Here is an 8,570-nt window from a genome sequence, read left to right as displayed (position 1 = left end):
CACTTATATCAAAAGAGGCATTGAGAAAGAAAATGATTTGACAGACTCCGAATTTTAAGTTAGTGAGTAAATTGCCCTTAAAAAATTGAAGCACGCTGTTCATGCCAGGACATATAATCTAAAAACACTCTGAACTAGTAATTTGGAGATGGCTAGAGGTACTACTCAGGATAAAGGTCAACTTTAAGTTTTTTACTTCTTATTGGATCTTTTCTCTCTTCCTGCACTAGAAAAACGATCAACCTAACACAACTAGAATATTTCTCTCCTACTTTTCAGATGCAGGACTGGAGGGGATTTGACAAGGCCTCTTTTAGTTGTATTTGCAATGAGTGCTGAAAGAGGTAACTCACTGACCCCACCAGTGAGGACATTACAATTCCCTGATTTAAACCCTCACTGGCCATGTGACTTGTTTTGGCCAGTGAAATAAGAAACGTGTGGTTCACGCCTGTAATCCCTGCACTTTGGCAGGCCGAGGCGGGTGGATCACGAGGTCAAGAGATCGAGACCACCCTGGTCAATATGGTGAAACCCCGTCTCTACTAAAAATACAAAAATTAGCTGGGCATGGTGGCGCGTGCCTGTAATCCCAGCTACTCGGGAGGCTGAGGCAGGAGAATTGCCTGAACCCAGGAGGCAGAGGTTGCGGTGAGCCGAGACTGCGCCATTGCACTCCAGCCTGGGTAACAAGAGCGAAACTCCGTCTCAAAAAAAAAAAAAAAAGAAAAGAAAAGAAAAGAAAAGAAAAAAGAAATAACAAACGTGGTATTTGGCACTTCTGTGTACTTCGGCATTCTTTTCCACACTCTATCACAGATACTAGCGATGGTCCGAAGAAGGCAGTACCTGGGTCCCATGCTGTTTTAAGTGACATGTCGTGTAAATAAGATCTAAATGTTTGCTGCTATTAGACCTTGAGATGTTGGGGTCTTTGATTGCAGTAAAGCATTCCTATCCTTCCCTTCCTGTCCCTACATTCCTGTCTCTACTAAAAATTATCCTGGAGAAAGCAGAGGAAAAGGCTTCAGCACACTTTCCGCTTCTGGATTACAAGTAAACCAAAAATTACTGGTTTTTATTTTTCATTCCCAAGTGTCTGATTGAATTGACTTCTTAAAACAGAAAAATGATCATGTGGCCTGGTAATCCATAGACTTAATCGCTAGCTTTATTTCTGCAAAAACTGGTAACCACTCACTAAACACAGAAGCTTTATTTCACTCTTGCCTTTATGAAAATCATCGTCCAATTTCTAACCTGGATCTGCATGAATGGCCACTTATTAAAAGAAATCAAAACAATACCAACTTTTCTCATTAGGAGGAAAGTGCATTATTTCATAATTCCTGAATCAAATACGCTTCTATTTATTTTCCCTGTGAAGAAGCATCCTTTAAGGTAACAAGAGAATGAATAATGATTGTGCTTTTAGAAAACTGTGTAATTTTCAAATGAAAAATACTAATCTTAACACATTCTTAGGCAAAGAAGGTTATGGTCTACTAAAGCGAGCTTGACGCTTTCAATTAAAATAGCATTTTTGGAAGGAGTCTCTACCACCTTTATTTGAATAGTACTTCTGTTGCAAGAGAAAAGCTGCCAAATGTGTCTAGAATTGATTAATAAGGAGAATAATTGCCTCCTACTAATTTTAATCTTTTGTACAGCTTTGCCTCTCACGGGATAAACATGAAGACTATGTGGCATTATCATCAAATCTGAATCTAACCATTCCCTTGCCAGTAGCCAATGAAGTGCAAACACAAATTAAACTAGATTGAGAATTACATTACTTGGCTCTTTGAAAATTTATATTACTGCAAAGCATGCAGGCAGAGAGAAGCAGATGGGCAAATACCAAGCAAAATTTTCTTACTGGATATTGCCCATCTGTTTTCCTTTTTGCGTTTCTCCTTCAAACTATTCTAGATGTCCAATTTTTTTTTTGCAATTGCATAAATTAGTCATTTTAATTTTCAGTGGTCAAGCCATATCAAGTTGATAATTTCACTATAAGCAATAATAAAAATTATAATTTATACTGACTGCTTGCTAGCTTTCTAACACTCTCCTAAAGCTTTTAAATGTTTTACAATTTTTTTTTACTACCACTAAATAGATACCATTATTATCTTCATTTTACAGATAAGGAAATTAAAGAGTAAAAAGTTCAAGGCAATTTTCCAGTTCACATTGCTAAGAAATGGTGGAATAGGGATTTAATGCTGCTTTAATCTATCAAGTCTTGCAAGAAAAACAAAACAGTCTTATTTTGTTCTAAAATTCAGTGTACTTGTCTGTTATTGATTTTAATTATAAATAAAAATAATCAAACTTTAAAATACATTTTATTTAATTTCTCTCAAATTCACCAAATATTTTAATACTTCCAAAATATCATACACATTTTAAAAAATTAATATTTTATAAGTGATGAGTTTGTAAATATCAAGCTACTGAATTTCAGAGTTGAGATGGGCATTAAATATCACCTAGTGCTCCTCAAAAGTCTTTAAGCAAAGAAGAGCTGGAGCCCTACCCACTGAACAGCTTTCTTGTCTTTTCCCTCTTTTCATTGCAGAGGTCCCCAATATGCTTTCTTACAGTTCCTAGGGTATCAGTAGCCCCTGAATAAAACGACTAGTACTTTCTAATGACAATATCTGCTTAATAATGACAATAATAGATTTTTTTTAACAGGCCTCAGTTTCACTAAAACCCAATGTACAGATGATCCCAAAATGTTAACCATCTACCTTTACCCGCTCTCCAAATACTTAGAAGCCACACTGTGCCACCAAAGGAATCTCCAGAAGATAAAGTTTCAGAATTATCTATGTATTTAGAATTGGAGAAAAGAAGAAGCTGTAGAAAGCAGAAGTGGTCTGGTGAACCAACCTTGGGAGGCAGACCTATAGGCAGAGCCAGCCTACCAGCATAGTGCTTTATCAACTCAAATGTAAAGCATCTTCATATATACTAGCAAATACAGCACTATAAATATTAGTGTAAATTAATTTTTAAAAGTCAATAAATTTTGGAATTTGTATACCTTTGTATCTCACAGTAAAGTTGGATGAGTGCCACACATCAATAACTAGGAAGTAGAATGAAAAAGTTTTGGTTCTTTTATTTTTTTTTTTTCAAAGACCTAAAGATAGAAAGATGCCTCCTTTTTCTTTTTCCACTGCATTTCATGGTTTCCTTTTCATAGGACCTGAAATCCTTATTAATGCAATCACACCATACGTATGTAATAGTCTAATAACACTAAGTCAGCCTGTATGGGCTGTCCTAATAACCAATCTAATTATGAAAGAATGGTTAGAAATAAATCAATAACTATATTAGCGTTGTCTTTGCAAACACACACATAATCACACACACACACACACACACACATACACACACTCGGGTGACTGTGATTCATCAGGCTCTCAAACCTAAAGCGAAGGTAAGCACGCTGATGTGACTCCTGACATATACACTTAAACTCTTGTCCTTCATCTGTGTTAACTCTCACTCACACTCCTATAATGTAGCTTGAGGGGACCTGGAGCCCCAGGACACTGCATAGAACTGAGTAATGTTTACTTATACAACAATGACATTATGCTAAAGAAGCCTGAAAAGTAATAAGAGACAATCACATTGGAAGCTTTGGTGAGACAAACCAGCTCCAGAAGAGAGAAAATATATTCCATGAAAAATCAGGGGTCTACCACATCAGTGAAATTTGGTGGATATCCATCGTCTGAGGAATGCCAATAGATCCTTTCCAAAGAAAAGGGCAAATTATTGTATCTCAGGTTTCTTTCAAGTCTTTGGTAATGATATTTTCTCCAGGAATAGGGTATTGGTTTCAGTTTATTATCTTGCTAGAAAAGGAAAGCACCACAGATTATATTTGGTCCTTTCTAACATAGTGACCTCTATTCCACAGTTTAGATGAATAAATGGATGTACTGCAAGTTACTAAAAATATGTATTCCAATCATACACTCAGAATCTGGCAAAATAAATATGGGATAATGTGGCATACCTTATAAGTTGACAACTTAATATTCATTCATTACCTCATTCTTGCTAACACTCTCATTTTAATTCAGAGAGCAATGTGTCTACTCCAGTGGAATACATCATGACAAACCTTCCCTGTTATTTTCTCTACTTTCTTATTGTCAGGGTAGACACACACATGACTCAGTACTAACTGTGGTACCTCAGCAGAAGTGTGTAAGATTGATGGTATTTCTTAGAAAATGTTTACTTTCTTGATAAAAGAGGACATACACAGCAGATTTAGCCCCTTTTTTCTTCACATGATCCTACCTTGAACATAAACGAAGAGGTAAGAATTGCAGTGGCCATCCTTTGACATGAGGGAATATCAACGCGAACCACAGAGCCATAGGCTCTGACACCACGAAGCTCTGAACACATTGACCACTGCCTACCTTGGGACTTCTTGGTATAGGTACAAACCACACTTGTTGGATTTGAGGTTGCAGGCAAATATAATTCTAATGCAAACAGATGGGTTCATCTGGGTGATTAAACAACTATGATTGTTTGTGCCTCTCTGTACTAAAAAGCAAGACCTATTTAATTTATCTTTGTATCTGGACAGTGTTTTGCATGCTCTAATAAAAGTATGAACAATAAATTCACTCAGCACAATTCAGCAATACATAAGCTCAAGCTTAAATTTTGTTTTCAGTATCTTAGCTCTGTGTAGCAAAAGATGTCATTCTTTTTTCTATCAGTATGGGCATAGAAATTCCCTTACAGTCTGTGCCTTAATCTAAGAATTTTGGAATTTGAGAAAAGCATTTTCTTTTTTTAGGATGTCCATATATTCAGGAAAAAAAAGTCTCTTATACTAATTGAATTTCCCTTCATACTATACTGTAATTGCCACTGGGTCTCTCACAGCCTTTCTTTGAATGGTTATTTCACAGTAGATGACCACAGGGGATGATTTAATTAATGCCTTGGTTACCTGACATTGACTACCAAAGTTCCTTCCTTTAATACCAGATTTTTTTTCTTCCTCCCAAGCCAGTTAACAAATCCTAGACTTCTCAACCCTCCAATATAATTTTTCCTTAGGCTTGTTGTTTGCAGATATTTCTGGTCCCAATTTTATATGAATTCATTTTCAATGAACCGTCATTGAAAGCAACAGAAACTAACACTGGCTGATTCAAGAGAAGAGCATGTTTTGAAATAATTCCTATGGTATTATAGAATCAGGCTTAGCAGTCACACAGCTAGAGCAGCAACCAAAATGATACTTTATGATCTTGCCACTTTTCTTGCCAGCGTTGCCATTGCTGAAACACATTCAAAGCCACAGGAAGCATCACTAACAACTCTAAGTTTCACTGCTGGGACTCCTGCTTGTGCTGCCCCTGGAAGGTGGTTGTCAGTGCTATGGCTGTCTTTTCCTCCTGCAAGAGAGATTCACTTCTGTGTATATTTCTTTGCAACATTATCTCAATTCAAAGTATAGGTCACATGCCACTGGTTTCCAAGCCTAACTGCAAGAGAGGCAAGACAAGCTTCATAAATACTTGGCATTTAAGTTTCTATATAAGAAAGTAGACACCCTCACCAAGGGTTTTAGGTTGGAAATTGTCAGTATATCGGAAAACAGGCCACATAATGAACAGTGTAAAACAAACTAAAAGAAAATCAAATAGTATAAATTGTTAACATTTATCAATTTTGTGCTGTTACCAGCCACTTTTTAAAATTAGTTTTCTATCTATTAATTCATTTGGTTCTTACATTACTCCATTTCCCCCATTTTGGGAGCAGAATCTAAAATATAATGAGATTAAATAGCTTCTTTGAGGTCACAGCTAATAAGTGATAGAAAACAAATTTATTTCAGGTGTCTCAGATGCCAATTCCACACTTATTATGTACATTGTCTGTAATTGCATAACTAACTTTGCACAAGATTTAAAGTATAATTAGTAATTTTGATATATAGTATTGTCTTATTTCTTGGGGAAACCTTATAAAGTGCTAAAGAAATGTCACATGAAAGAAGAATGTAAGACTATGATTGAATTTAAAACCTGAATCAGTAGATTAAGATTTTTGCCATAGGCCTAAAAGTTCGTAGGATTGTGAAATTGAGTCAAAAGATTCTAGTTATAAAATTACACTTTACTTTAGAATATATTGTAAACCTCTGAGCAGACCTCAGCAGGCATTTTTTCCTGCTTTGGGACAATGACTCAATATCTTGCTTTCTGGAAAACATCAGAAAAGATAATAAAGAAAGTGATATTGCTAGAGGTATTTTTTTTTTTTACTGGACAACAAAATAGCAGAATAATAGATTCTGACATTGGTAGCAACTATATGTTATGGAGGAATGCTTATTTTCAAGGCTTAAATATTTGACATATATTTTGCTTTTTAAATAAGTGTTTTCATACAATAATGACTAATAGTATTATTTAGATGTCTTGGGGGGTAAACTTGGCCAAAATACTAGAATGAAAATAGTGATATAAAGTTCAGATGTGTACTCTTTATCTCAATTATTTTTAGTATGGGACAGGATACATAATAGATTCTCTGTCATTGTTTACTGATTGAAGAAATGCCAGTACTGTGACCTCACTGCTGATTATCTATCTGCACTGTTCACCTCTTCAGGTTTCTCAAGTCTTTTCCACTCCAGTCAAAACTATATCTTCTTAACTCTTTATCTCAGCAATTGATTTTTCTCTCTGACTTTATTGAAAAGTGAAAGAACATCTAACATGAACTCTCAATGTTCTCTATTTTAATTTTCCTGACATTTTACTTCTTCCCTCCTTCTCCCTGGCGTCTCCCTCTCATTTTGTTCATTTATTTTCTCCTTTTCTTTGATATTTTTCTCATTCACTTTCTTCTTAATTCATTTCTGCCTTCTTTTTTTCTTTTCTTTTCTTTTTTGAAAGACTAGCCAGGAGAGTGAAAACCAGAAAAACAAATGAAATGAAGCCTGTCATCAGTTAGAAATCAAAAGTCATGAGTTTGAATTTCAGGTACATGAGTCCATTCCCTGAAAGAAAAGCTTATGGTCTAGGCAGGGACAAATCCTCCACAATTCTAGAGAAAAGAGAGGACTAAAAAGGGTGATTTAAAGATTTAGGTGACACAAAGGATAATCCCAGTTCATTTCAGTAGCCAATTTGTTCAAGACCCATCATGAGCAGAGTTCAGCCCAAGATCATGGAAATGCAGAGATAGCTCCTTTGCTGGAGCAGTCAAGAGGAGGAGGCAAAAGAGAAGATCTAATAGATGTTCTATAATCAAATCTAAGAAACATATAAGAAGAGTGCTATGGAAAAACAAGTGAAGAAGCGTATAATTCTGGAGCTCTCTTAAGAGCAGGCCCTCAGCCAATATGCTATTTAGCAAGTAAGGGCTTCTTCCAGAAGGATGCTAATTCCCAGGAACCTCTATTCTTTATCTCTTCATCCCAACTCTTATGTTGTGAAGTGGATTCAGTACCAGAAGGATAAAATGGATTCAACAACATGAGGGTACAAAGATAATAGACATTAAACAAAAATGGCTTTTGGAAACCAAGTCATTATCCATGGAAAGGACAGGAAAATCCAAGGGGATATGGGCAAAACACTGACAGTGTTCATGAGAACATTGAAAACACAGAACTTAACAAACAAATAAATATGGGATAGAAGGTATGAGGTAGAAGGTAGAGTTAAAGACAATTTCAAAGTTACCTACTTGGATGTCATGATGTTATTGAGGTAGGGAGTTTGAACATGTCTGCAGCCTTGAAAAATGAGTTCATTTAATTAATTCATGTAACCTGTTAGCAGGAGCAAGCCAGAAATTTAATTTTTAGAAATAAGCAATAGATGAGAGCTAGATTCTTGGTCATTATGATCATATTAAGCCTCAATCTACTGAAGAATAGATTTTACTCTTTCTTCTCTTGTGTCAAAACCAGTTCTAAAACAAAGTTGAAGTCAAGAGAAATGAGAGAATGAAATGAATGTCAAGAGAATATGAGAGAATGAATATGAGAGAAGAAAATTCTCAGAGTCTAAATAACCAGTCTGAACCAATACCATCAATTTCCATAATTTATTTATGCTCAAAGTGCTAATGCTGTATGTGTTTTTTAACAACTCCATAGAAAATATGATCCATTTTCCAGACAGTACTTGTCTGAATACCTGAAACCCACATTTCTAAAATAAGCAAAACAAGAAATGTGTTGAAAGACTATTATATAGTTCACATACTGCAATTCACTAAAAAAAAGTCTACTCAAAATATTAAAAGACATCAGAATTAGGGCCATGTAGAGAAGCCATTTATGCCAACCCATCAAATATATTCCATGTTTTTCTCATAAGTAACTATTTCTCATCTCTAATGATGTTAAGCAATCTGAAAAATTACTCTCTGAAGGTTTCCATATCAAATGCTAGCTTCCCACAGTATCAAAGAGAATTCCTGGGCTTGCTTTCATTCATTTATTCTCCATGCCTCAGGCAATCAAACTAACCTCTAAACTAAAGGTA

The sequence above is a fragment of the Callithrix jacchus genome, chromosome 4 (genome assembly GCF_049354715.1).
Source record: "Callithrix jacchus isolate 240 chromosome 4, calJac240_pri, whole genome shotgun sequence".
In the NCBI taxonomy this organism is placed as follows: Eukaryota; Metazoa; Chordata; class Mammalia; order Primates; family Cebidae; genus Callithrix; species Callithrix jacchus.
This window is presented reverse-complemented; position numbering follows the sequence as displayed.